Here is an 11,399-nt window from a genome sequence, read left to right on the forward strand (position 1 = left end):
CAGCGCTTACGCGACTACAAATGTACAACTAACTTTTCCAATTGAAATCCATCAGCTGTCTCAAGCATCGGCCCACAAAGATTTGCTACTAGTGCCAGATAAGAAAAAGCCTGCGTCATATGCAAATATTAAGCAAGGAGCTACTGAACCCTACGCCCAGTTCATCGATTGTCTATCTGCAGCTCTAAAAGATGCCCCAGATCTACCCACAGATGTGCAAGAGCATCTATTTCGTTCCCTTGCTTTTGAAAATGCCAATGCACGCACCAGGACTGTGTTAGCCTCCCTTCCCCAAGGTTGTGGGGGCGATGAAATGTTAGTAAGAGCAGCCAGAGCAGAACAAAATAATCAAACAGCAGCATTCACAGCAGCTATGCAAGATGCAATGCAGCAGCAACAGGGACATATTATCACAGCTGCATTGACAGGGAAAAGCATCAGCCATTCCAGCAGCAACAAAAAACCAGCATCTAGCATCATTTGCTTCCGCTGTGGTGATAAAGGCCATTTCAAGCGAACATGTCAAAAGACTGTGTGGTGTCACAAATGTAATGCAGACACCCATGCCACTGAAGCTTGCAGGAAGCAGGGAAACTTCAAAGCCAGCGTGCAAAGGCAGCACGCCAAGACACAAATCAATGCCTTGACCCACAAGATTCCAAAAATGGTTTCTTAAACAAGAACAGGCCTGCTACATGGGGAAGTCTTGGCATTAATATAACAACAGCAGAAGAAGTTACCCTGCAAGACAAAGAAGTGACCCTGATTCCCACCGATGTATATGGACCAATGTATAGTACGATTTCTCTAGTTGGAGGTTTATTATTAGGAAGATCCTCCACAAGCAAATAAGGTGTAATCGTAGTTCCAGGAGTCATCGATGCAGATTACACCGGACAAGTGAAAATAATCGCTTATGCTTTGCAGCCACCTGTGACTATTCCAAAAGGGAGCAAAATTGCTCACATTATCCATTTTGAAAATATTCTACCACATCGTCAGCTACCAAAACAGCCAACTGAACTAGAAAGAGGAAATGGAAACTTTGGATCAACCAACCACTATGTTTTACTTACAGTGAGCCTGAAAGATCGCCCACGAATCACAGTGAAATTACAACGCGGTGACGAAATTGTCACCCGATCACCACTTCTCAACACGGGCGCAGACATATCCATAATAAATCAACTGCACTGGTTGGCCTCTCCAATCTCCCTACACCCACGTTGTGGGGGTCGGCGGCATGAGTGTCCCCTTAATGAGTGCGGACCCTATCCGTATTATCTTTGAAGACAATCAAGTTATTGGAGCTCAACCCTATGTTATGCCAATGCCAGAATAGATTCCAGGATTATTAGGCAGAGATGTGCTCTCCCAGATAGGGATGGTCCTAACCACTAACCAGCATTTTGCATGATGGCCACTGCAGAGCAGCCACCCATTTTAAAAATCACCTGGTTGACTGAAACTCCTGTATGGGTCGAGCAGTGGCCAATGACAGAAGAAAGGCTGCAAATTACTAAGCAATTGGTACAAGAGCAACTAGAAGCAGGTCATATTCGACCCTCAGTGAGTCCATGGAACAAGCCAATATTTGTTATCCCAAAAAAATCAAGAAAATGGAGATTGTTACATGATCTCCGCAAAGTCAATGAGCAAATGCAAGCAATGGGTGCTTTACAACCAGGCCTGCCAGCACCAACTATGATACCTCAAGGGTGGAACATCGTAATCATCGATTTAAAAGACTGTTTCTTCACCATCCCGCTTCATCCACAGGACACTCACCGCTTTGCTTTCACTGTGCCATCCATCAACAGAGCAGCCCCAGCACAGTGATATGAATGGACAGTCCTTCCCCAGGGGGTCGCAACTCACCGACAATGTGTCAATTATTTGTTAACTGGGCTTTACAACCCATTCGTCAGCATTTTTCTAGTGCAATGATCTATCATTATGTCGATGACATTCTTATTGCCACCAAAAAGCCATTGGCAGAAACAGAATTAAACTGGCTGATTGTACAATTGAAACATCGTGGACTGACTGTAGCCCCAGAAAAAATACAGCAATCAGCTCCTTGGAGATACTTAGGTTGGCTGATCACAAATGCACAAATTCGCCCACAGAAAATCACTTTACACACCAGCATTTCCGCCTTACATGATGCTCAGAGACTTTTTGGAGACTTACAATGGGTTCGTACCATCATAGGAATTACCAATGATGATTTACATCCATTTCTACCGTGGCTTCATGGCAGCGATGCCAGCAGTCCTCGAAAGTGTACCCCTGAACAACAAAGAGCTTTAAGTCAGGTATCAGAAAAGTTACAACGTGGTTGGAGTGCTCGTCGCTTAGAGCATCTTCCACTGTCACTTTTTCATTTCCAACGCTAATGCCTGTCCATTTGCCATTGTTTTTCAATGGCAAAAGAAAAAGGGGGAATGCCTGTCTAAGTTTAGGTCAACAGCAAGTGTGTTGGAATGGGTGTTTTTACCTGTGCAACCAAAGAGTCGTGTCATGACCAGAACAGACGCTCTTGCTGCGTTGATAAAAAGGGTAGGGACAGAATTATAGAGATAGATGGAAAGGAACCAGCAGACATCAGTATTCCTGTCAGAAGCGAAGATTTAGAATGGAAGCTGAGGCATTCTGTCACATTGCAAGAAGCATTGCTGGGTTTTACAGGTGTAGTTCACAACCAGCAGCCAAAATGCCTGATGTGGGCTCTAATTACACATTACCAACGGCTAGAGAGACCTTTGTGCTCCTTGACACGAGTTAAAGGCAGAACAGTGTTTACTGATGCCGGCCGAAAAGCAAAAAGGGCTGTGTGTGTATGGCAACAGCAAGGAGAATGGATACAACATTTACTTAAGACCGAAGTGGGAGACAGTCTGCAAGCCCTTGAACTGAGAGCAGTGTGTTGGGCTTTACAGACCTGGAACAAAGAACCACTCAATGTTGTTTCGGACTCTTTATATGGGGTTGGAGTCGTGCAAAGAGCTGAGGATGCACTCATCAGGATCACTCAAAATCAGCACCTTGGAGAACTATTTTTGCAATTAAGAAGTGTACTGAAACAGCGTCAGCATGCCTTTTGTGTCATGCACATTCGCGGCCATCAGTGCAATAGCGGTTTAGGAGAAGGCAACTCACGAGCAGACGCTGCAGTCAGTTGCGTTGCCCATATCCCTCCTGAAAACAAATTTGTAAGGGCTCGCGACAGCCATGAGAATTTTCATCAAAATGCTGGGGCCTTGCGTCGTCAATTCCAAATCTCCCTGAATGATGCGCAGGGAATTGTGTGTGCCTGCCCTCAATGTAGTCATCATGGGCCTGGCCTTGGTCGGGGTACAAACCCAAAGGGAATGAAAGCTTCAGAATTGTGGCAGATGGATGTAACTCATGTTCCAGAATTTGGAAGATTGAGATATGTCCATGTCACTGTTGATACCTATTCTAAATTTATCTGGGCCACAGCGCAATCAGGCAAGAGAGCTTTGCATGTTGAAAGACACCTGACTGTTTGTTTTGCAGTGATGGGAGTGCCTGCAGAAATTAAGACCGACAATGGTCCAGCCTATGTCGGTCAGCGAGTTGCTAGATTTCTGCAGAAGTGGGGAGTCAAGCATACCACCGGAATTCCTCACTCTCCCACTGGTCAGGCCATCATAGAAAGGGCTAATCGGATCTCAGGGTTATGATTCCCTGAGATTCTCCTTGGGGTTGCTGTTCCCCAAGGTAATAGGGGTTCCCCCAGGGTTGCTGTTCCCTGGGAGTTTCCTAGGGGTTGCTGTTCCCCGAGGTAATAAGCTTTTCAGTCTTCTCTTCGCCCTAGGTGTTTCACACCGAAGCCAGAGACGACAAGTTGAGTCCAGCAGTTCGTGTTATCAAGGCTGTTTATTCTTAATTATCTCTCAGTTCTTGTCCAGCTTTGCAAGGCGTCCCCAGCAAAGCAAGACACACGGCTGGACTGGGGCGGATCAGAGAGCCCCGCACCTTAAGTACGGTACCCCTGACCCAACCACTGTCCGAGACGTATTTTTTATTTACAAAATTTTACCAATACCTACTACCTATGCTAACATGTCAGTTCTACTCTAAACCAATCTCTAAAATCCAACTCAGCAAAAGATGGGGGACGAGATCAAGAACAAGGAGCACTGGGGCCACTCCCCAATTCCTCCATCTTGTCTCTTAAGCCCCATATACTAAGAATCCTAATTTCTATATTTATATTCTATAATAAACCAGCTACTACTTATTTTAAATTCTTAGGGTTTGTGATTCTTCCTGCATGTGAGAGTTCACTCCCATGGACAGGAATCAGAGTCAGTGTCCTCCTGGGATCTGTGTGGGTCTAACTGACCCCCCTGTACAGATCCCAGACCCCCCTGTCCAGTCTCCAAACCCTCCTGTCCAGTCTCCAAACCCTCCTGTCCAGTCTCCAAACCCTCCTGTCCAGTCTCCAAACCCTCCTGGGCAGCCAGAGGGATATCCTGGACTCCAACAGACACTGAAAGAATATCTAGCAAAGCTAAAACAGGGTGATGAGCTGACATAACTAGTCGATGATCCAAGGTACTGTTCACTTTAAACTATTTGTGCCTAGCAGAAGGAAGAGAAGAGCCTGCGGTCGTCATCCATCATCATGCAGTGAAAGAAGGAAGACCACAAGCAATTCCAGGGCTTTATGTATATCACAAAAACATGTGAACGGGCGAATGGCAGGGACCGAGTCCTGTGTTATTTAATGGTTGTGGTTATGTGTGTTTCCACAGGAGAAGCAGGACCTGTTTGGGTGCCGAGCCGATTTACTCATGCATGTCCGCAGTCAGAGATACCAATCAGCAGTGGTAACCATGGTGACAGCAGTGATTTACCTGAAGCACCTCGAAAAGACCCAGAGACTGTTGAAAATTAATTGTTAAATCAGAACAAATAGTTATATTGTTACAGTTATATGATTAAGTTATGATAAGTCGTTGTTAGAATTTAAGTAATACGCAAGTGTTATTTGTTTTGTTTGAGAGAACTAAAAGGATGAGCAGAATGTTAGGTGCTGGAATGTTTATTTTAATTAATGTTTTAATACAGACAGGATCAGGAATGCTTTTGATTGACCCAAGACAAAATATGTGGGTTACTTGGGCCAAACAGAGCAAACAAGATTCCTTTTGCTTGTCTCTAGCTACTCCATCTAATCCTTTTCGGACTTGCTTGATTGGGGTCCCAGTGGACTCCATGACAGAGTTCAGAACCTAGTCTCAAATCAAAATTAATCCAAAAAGTGTTTTAGGAACACAAGCTGTTGCCATTGCACAAAATCTTAAAGTTGCTAGTACAGAGCCCCAGGAACTTGATCTTCTAGGTTCTGTGCCGGGAAATTACTGTCTAATCTTTGGACATTTTATGATAAATTCAAGTTTGCTAATTATAGACAAACAGCAACTGAAGAATGACAACACTTGGTTATCTCCCCAGTCCCCATTGCATTATAACTACACTGAATATTGTAACAATTGGACTGAGTCCGTGACACCATTAAGAGGTGTTGCTAGGAAATTGCCACCAGGGATCTTTCTCATTTGTGGAGATAGAGCCTGGTCTGCAATGCCCCAAAAGGGTTTAGGGGGACCGTGTTATTTTGGTAAATTGACATTGTTTGCTCCTAGCATTCATCAAGTTTTAGGATTGTCTCAAAAGACCCAACGAGTCAAACGCAGTATGTCTCAACTAGGCCCCAACTGTAGAGATCGAGTTGACTTATGGCAACCTGCAGCTGTAATCTCAGCATCATTTTTTGCCCCAGGAGTTGCTTCAGCGCAAGCCCTCACTCAATTAAAAAATTTGGCCTGCTGGACAGGAAAGCAAATTAATGTAACATCTAATCTACTAAGTGAGCTTGCCCAAGATGTTAATGATATTCGTCATGCAGTTCTCCAAAACAGAGCCGCTGTGGACTTCCTCCTTTTGGCACAAGGGCATGGATGTGAAGAATTTGAGGGCATGTGCTGCATGAATTTATCAGATCATTCACAATCAATTTACAAGCAGTTATCACAGTTAAAAGAGAACATGAAAAAACATGTAGTTGTAGACACTCCGTTTGACAAATGGCTTGGACCATGGGGTTTTACTGGGTGGATCAAGGACTTGATCCGTTTTAGTATAGCAGTACTTATTGTTATTATAGTTATTTTAATTATCGTGCCTTGCTTGATACGATGTATGCAAAAATTAGCCAGCCGTGCCCTAGCGTCAGTTTGGATAGCTCAAAAAGAAAAAGAGGGAACTGTAACCGAATTTCTTAGAGATCGTGGGCACAATGTGCTGTGGAATGAGATTTGAGCTATCCCAAACTGGGCCTCAGTTCTGGGCCTGCTAGGCCTCAGATTTTGGCCTGCGTAGAAGTAGATAAGCTTTGTGGCACAGTCAGAAATTGGATTAAGGTGTGGGCACAGACTGCATGGGGCAAATGGAGTGAAGACACGGTAGCTGCCTTAAACTGAAATAGTGTACGTACTTGTTCACGCTGAATGCCAGTAGAAATGCACCTGCAACTGTAAACTATTCTGCACTGTATAAAACCAGCCATTTCAGGAATAAAGAGGAGAACGTATGTTATTAATCATATTGATTGGACCTGCGTTTGCTCCATCTCCAACCCCAAAAATAGGGTCCCTGATTTCACACATATGTAGTGGAGAAAAAGCTAGTGCAATTAACATTAACATAAAATAACCAGGAATCTCTGGAAGCAGCAGCTACAGCACAGACTGCAGCACTGAATCGCTCCTCTTAGGGAACTGCTGCCAAATGCACTTAGAATTAACTGTAACTTTGTCTGGCAAGGCTGAATCTCTCAGGATTAATCTCTGCACACAGCTGTGTATGTTATATAGACATACCTTCAGTGTCTCATATAAGCAAAGCAGATACACAAAGTACTTTCTACAAAACTGAAGCAGTGAGTAATCTCTAGAGTCCTTTCTGCCCACTGTACCTTAAGATAAAGAGCTTCCTAAAGCTTTCCACCAAGTTGGTGCCAACTAAATTTCTGCCACCCCACTAAGATTTGTGGTGCAGCAGATTAAAACATCCAGAACACTGTTGTTACAACCTGTAGAGATATGAATGTCAAGCCTGCAGATCACCTGGTGTACACAAAATCTTGTTCTCTTTTGCAAGTACATCTGTTAAACCAACTGATATATTATCCTGCCCTTGCAAATCTTCTTTCACCTATATCCTTACACCATCACGGCTGCAACGATCTTCCTACTACTGCAATAAATCACCTAAAAGCCCTAACTCTCTTCATAGATCTGAGTAAGCTATAGAGGTTTGCTAGTGCACACCATTACCCTTGCTCTTCCCCACTTGTGTTCACAGCCAGGAGCTCTTCAAGCATCAGAAATTTATTTCTCACTACGTAACTATACAAAACACAGAATTATTTACTGGCTGATCCACTGAATTGCTGCTCAGCAGCATGGCCTTTTGGAATCAACCGTGACATATCAATAAGCAACTACCTTAACTGTTACAACTGACAAATCACAAGGAATTTGACATTTAACCCCTTTATCAAATTATTATTTCCTTTTAGCCACTCTGCCATGGTAAAAACATTTGGAACACATCTGCCCTTGCACTAGGATTTACTACAATAACCACAGGCTGAACTGTCCTTATCTTACAACATCCTAAATTGTGTCACCTGAGTTCATACTTTAAAACAAACTAACACTTTAAGGGGAAATTAACAACCTGGCAATATCTAACCTGAAACACTCACATAGTCCGTATGAGCAACATGCAAGTAGTGGGAATAATTGTTCCAAAGACACCCCTCACATCTGCTCACTGTACTGCTAGCTCAAACAGCTCTTACCATCCCTAGTTTCCCAGTTGGTCACTCATGCCAGGCCCTGGGCCATCACAACAGTTTCAGAGACCATACCATCAACCAGATCAGGAAAGAGGGTTATCTTGAAGAGAAAAAAAATAATATTTTGCTAGGTTACCTTTCAGACATTTGGTTTCCCTGCTCTCACAGACAGTGTAGCCCCTGAGCAGTCCCACCAGCAGAGGTGAAGGCAAGCTTGAGGCAGAGGAAATATTTTAATTCTGCAGAGGTGGGTATCCAGGAGCACTACAAGCTAATGCAATGTGGCAACTGCATGTATTGATCCATATCAGCAGAGTTTATCATGCAGGGGAAAAAAAACTGGGGTTGTTTAGCCTGGAGAAAAAGAGGCTAGGGGGACCTTGTGGCTCTCTTACACTCACCTGAAAGGAGGCTGGATCCAGGTGGGGGTTGGTCACCTCTCTCAAGTAATGTGAGTGGAAATGGCCTCAAATTACATCAGATGAGGTTTAGATTGGATATTAGGAAAAACTTCTCCACTGAAATGGTGATAAGGCATTGGAAGAGGCTAGAAACACCATCCCTGGAAGCCTTCAAACGGTTTGTGGATATGGTGCTTGGAGACATCGTTTATTGGTACACACGGTAAATGTTACTGGTTAGACTCTGTGATCTTACAGGGCTTTTCCAACCTGAGTGATTCTATGACAAGCACTTACCAGAAAGTCACTTGGAGAAGTATAAAAAAGAGCTTTAAACTGATTTTTAACAAATGAGTTTATCCAGCCTGTTCTATACAAAATTAACTGAAAAAGAGCGATGATCAGAAGTGCCGCTGCTCTCACGAATATTGCAATAAAGGAGCGTTTTGAAGCGAAAACTCCCAGCAGCGCAGTGCTCAACGCTGTCTGAGGTGAGGATAAAACAAACCGCCAGCCCCGGCCCAATGGACGGAGCTACTGAAGGCCGTGGTCCCCGAGCTCCGGCAGCGCCGGCCGAGGGCAGCCCGGCGGGCAAGGCCCAGCCCTCGACGGCTTCAACGGGAGCCGCGGAACCGCGACCCGGGGGGGCCCGCCCCCCCGCCCCGGCTGCGAGCCCCGGGCAGATGCGGACCCAGCTCGGGCTGTCCAAGCGCCGCAGCAGCCGGGCCGGGCAACCCCCGGGCCCAAGCCCGCCGGGCTCCTCTGGCCCAGCCCGCCGCCGCCCGGGACCGGGGCAAAGGGAGAGTCGACGCTCCCGTCCCGGCAGGCCTGCGGGCTCGGGGCAGACTCAGCGGAGCCGCCGGGAACCGCCCCAACAGCCGCGGCAACTTTCCCTGGTGGAGCGAGCACCGCGGCCCTCCGCCGGCAGCGCCCTACGCCCGCTCCCCAAGGCCGGCCGCTCTTACCCTTCGACCGCCGCTCTATCGCCGGCCCTTCGGCCGCCACCCCGGGACGGAGTGCGGCGGGCGCGGCAGCGCCCATGAACCCGCCCCCGGGGCGCGGCTCCTCTGTTCCGCCCGCCTCGCCCTCCTCCGAAGCACGGCCGCCTGAGGGGATTTCACTGCTGTTCCTGAGGAACGATTCACGAAGCGAGTCCCAAGAGGTGCCGGTGGCTGCTCTTCCTGCCCGGCCCTTCTGTGACCTGCACTGCCGGCCTTGGCTGCAGCTGCCTGCTGCCAGCATGTTCGGCCTGTGGGCATCGTATGTGTGCATTGTATTAAAAATAAGCTAAAGTTACTCCTTGGCAGCTGCCTCGCTCAGGCAGAGCAAAGGCTTGGTTGTGATGCAATACCGTGTTTTCCTTTGTCCTGTAGCAAAAGTTCATCTACCACTGCTCATGAGTGATGTGTGTGAGGGTTTATGTCAGCCTTTCCCTGGTTTAGTACTGGCTTGTAGATGTTTTCTCAGTGGGAAAGTGCTGTCTGTCTCTGTACAGTACAGCTATCAGCTCCCAATTGTGCAGCACTTGCCCATATGCTGCTGATGGTACCGTCCCCATTTCCTTGGTTGTTCTGAATTTAGCATCCCCGAGGGGATTCAAGGTAGAATAGCAAATTTTTCAAAAACTCCCTCAGATTTCAGTTTGGTTTTTTGTCTCTTGTGGTATTCTAAATGCAGTTGTACAACCCTATACACACACACACACACACACAGAATCACAGAATCACAGAAACACAGAATCACAGAATCACAGAATAATGAGGTTGGAAGAGACCTCTAAGATCAAGTCCAACCTATGCCTTAACACCTCAACTAGACTATAGCACTAAGTGCCATGTCCAGTCTTTTTAAACACATCCAGAGATGGTGACTCCACCACCTCCCTGGGAAGACAATTCCAGCGCTTTATTATTCTTTCAGGGAAAAAATTTTTCCTAATATCTAACCTGTACCTTCCCTGACGTAGCTTGAGACTGTGTCCCCTTGTTCTGTCAGTTGCTGCCCAGTGGAAGAGACCGACCCCCACCTGTCTACAATCTCCCTTCAGGAAGTTGTAGAGAGCAATAAGGTCACCTCTAAGCCTCCTCTTCTCCAGGCTAAACAACCCCAGCTCCCTCAGCTGTTCCTCATAAGGCTTGTGTTCCAAGCCCCTCACCAGCCTTGTTGCCCTCCTCTGGACACGCTCAAGCATCTCAATATCCTTCCTAAACTGAGGGGCCCAGAACTGGACACAGTACTCAAGATGTGGTCTCACCAGCGCCGAGTACAGGGGAAGAATGACCTCCCTGCTCCTGCTGGTCACACAATTCCTAATGCAGGCCAGGATGCCATTGGCCTTCTTGGCCACCAAGGCACATTGCTGGCTCATATCCAACCAGCTGTCGACCAGCACCCCCAGGTCCCTTTCCGCCTGAACACTGTCCAGCCACACTGTCCCCAGCTTGTAATGCTGTAGGGGATTTTTGTGGCCAAAATGTAGAACTCAACACTTAGACTTATTAAACTTCATGCTGTTGGACTCTGCCCATCCATCCAACCGATCTAAGTCTCTCTGCAGAGCCCTCCTCCCTTCCAGTAGATCAACACAAGCTCCCAGCTTAGTGTCGTCTGCAAATTTACTAATGAAAGACTCAGTGCCCTCATCCATGTCATCTATAAAAATATTAAATAGAACTGGTCCCAGCACAGACCCCTGAGGGACACCACTGGTGACTGGTCGCCAGCTGGATGCTGCACCATTCACCATCACTCTCTGGGCCCGGCCATCCAGCCAGTTCCTAACTCAGCAAAGAGTGCTCCTGTCCAAGCCATGGGCTGCCAGCTTATCTAGGAGTGTGCTATGGGAGACAGCATTAAAAGCCTTGCTGAAGTCTAAATAGACAACATCCACAGCCTTTCCTGCATCTACCAGACGAGTTACCTGGTCATAGAAGGAGACCAGGTTGGTCAGACATGACCTACCCTTTGTAAACCCATGTTGACTGGGTCTGATACCCTGGCCGTCTTGTAAGTGCTGTGTGACAGCACTCAGTATGAACTGCTCCATTATCTTACCTGGTACTGAGGTCAGGCTAACTGGCCTGTAATTACCAGGATCC

General features: G+C 46.6%; 1 long non-coding RNA gene across 1 annotated transcript in view; it reads right to left on the reverse strand.

Moving 5' to 3' along the window:
- The window catches only part of LOC134565096 (uncharacterized), a 39,469-nt gene extending 30,071 nt beyond the window's left edge, over window positions 1–9,398 (reverse strand). The window contains exon 1 of the long non-coding RNA XR_010083768.1: window positions 9,267–9,398. This is a non-coding gene — a long non-coding RNA (uncharacterized LOC134565096). The remainder of the gene's footprint in view (window positions 1–9,266) is intronic.
- Window positions 9,399–11,399: the final 2,001 nt, after the last annotated feature.

The sequence above is a fragment of the Prinia subflava genome (genome assembly GCF_021018805.1).
Source record: "Prinia subflava isolate CZ2003 ecotype Zambia chromosome W unlocalized genomic scaffold, Cam_Psub_1.2 scaffold_33_NEW, whole genome shotgun sequence".
NCBI lineage: Eukaryota > Metazoa > Chordata > Aves > Passeriformes > Cisticolidae > Prinia > Prinia subflava.